This window comes from Amphimedon queenslandica, unplaced genomic scaffold (assembly GCF_000090795.2).
Source record: "Amphimedon queenslandica unplaced genomic scaffold, v1.1 AMPQUscaffold_7550_Cont20500, whole genome shotgun sequence".
NCBI classification, from domain to species: domain Eukaryota; kingdom Metazoa; phylum Porifera; class Demospongiae; order Haplosclerida; family Niphatidae; genus Amphimedon; species Amphimedon queenslandica.
In genome coordinates this window covers 338-2,143 of record NW_003552167.1, presented here as the reverse complement: position 1 = coordinate 2,143, position 1,806 = coordinate 338, and the positions used below count along the sequence as shown (strand labels likewise).

Sequence of the window (1,806 nt, the reverse complement as noted above, 5' to 3'; positions counted from 1 at the left end):
GAGAGTCCATGAGCGTATGATTTAATGTGTGGTATGTTAAGTGTGTGTGTGGAAATTGTGTGTGTTTATTGGACATAATGTAATGAGATGATGTAATGGGGTACACTCTGACCTTTCATTCATAATGATTGTTTGATGCTGTTAATGAATTAATGTAATGATTGGTTACTGTCACTCCTGAGAAACTTACTTGTACCACTGTATCTTGTATTTCTCTCTCTCTCCCTCTTTCTTTCTTTCTTTTGTTCCCTCATTTTTGTTCTTCTCTTCTCTCAAGATTTCATGGCAGGATTTGTCATTCTTTGATCTGCTCTTTATGAAGGATTGGGTAAGCTGCCAAAGCTGGTCATTGGGTCACAGAGAGAAGATCATCATGTCTCAGAAATGGGTAACCACTCCACTATCATTATTCTGTTATCTTTTGTCCTTCTTCCACCCTCTCTCAGGTTCTCTGTCTCTCCCTCTTCCTCCCTTTCTCTGTCCGTCTCTCTCTCTCTCCGCCTTTCAGTCAATGAAGTCTGGTTTATTATGATGTCCTCCCTACTACTATTGGAAGGTTTGTACATGTACATGTATAGTACATGTACATATACAAATGTACAGATGTGCATGTGTCTGTTTTTTATACATGCACTTGTGACTTTAAGTGTAATTTAATTATTGGATTCATAAAGGCACTTCATTAATCAGAAGTAAATGCTTTTCCTGATGCATATACATGTACTTAGTTTGTGTAGAAAGTTTGAGCTCATTCCAATCAAAATTAGATTTTTTGACAAGTTGGTGGCATAGGAAATTTTAATGATTATACACATTGTAGGTAGAGATATTCAGAAGGTATTGAAGGTGTGACCACAGACCAATGCCCCGCCCCCTCAGATTCACTACTTGATGTTAGCACCAATCCCAGTACAGATTGGACTCAATAGGTCAATGGAAATGAAAGAGAGGGACAGAATGGGGACATCAAATTCAGTGAGTAGTGAACGATATCCATGTACATGTACTTTTTGATTTACATGTACAGTGTACAGTACAGTATGTATAGCAATGCATCTATAGATAAGGAACTCTCCCATTTGAGAGAGACTGTGTTGTACATGTACAGTATGTACATGTAATTATTGTGTATTAAATCTCATCATTAATTTTCTTGTTATTTTCAAGAGTCCAGATAATGGGATTATCTTATTATTATTGTTATTGCTTTTTTATCTCAGTTTAACTTAGAATGTACATGTACATGTATATCAATTTTCTTTGCATTCATCATGTATTGTATGTACATGTACTCTTCCTGTCCTCCTCCTCTTAGTTCTATCAAAGGATGTGGTATCTTGTGAGGCCATTCATTCCCTGGCAGTGTGTGTCTTACTGGGTGTCTGGTCTATGACTATTGAGCTATTGGGACGGGTCTGTCCTGATTCAGTTGGTAAACTCAAGCACTCAATATTCAACCAGTTGCAAGGTAAAAATATTTGTCAGAATCAGCTCAAACTTTCTACATAGCATAAGGGCATCAAAATGTATCAAATAATTAGGGGTGACTCTAGAGCCAATTTTTTAAAGAAGCCATAAGCTAGAGCCTGTGGTATTTTATTAAAAATTAGTTGTTTAATAAAATGCTAGATTCTTTTAAAATATATTTGTCGGGATTGCTTTAAAACTTTTATGCAAAAGTACATCAATATTTGTTTTAGAAAATGTAATAAAAATTTGGAGTGGTTTTGAAGCTATAGTTTTTACTCAAAAATCAGTTTAAAGTCCCTGTATGATCATAAACCAATTATTTTTTCCAAAAATAAA

At 35.2% G+C, this 1,806-nt stretch overlaps 1 long non-coding RNA gene across 1 annotated transcript; it reads left to right on the top strand.

Annotated features, from left to right (window-relative positions):
* Positions 1-250: 250 nt before the first annotated feature.
* On the top strand, positions 251-1,487 carry LOC109591668 (uncharacterized). The gene is made up of 4 exons (XR_002189919.1): positions 251-388; positions 447-556; positions 821-975; positions 1,316-1,487. It is a non-coding gene; the product is annotated as an uncharacterized LOC109591668 (long non-coding RNA).
* Positions 1,488-1,806: the final 319 nt, after the last annotated feature.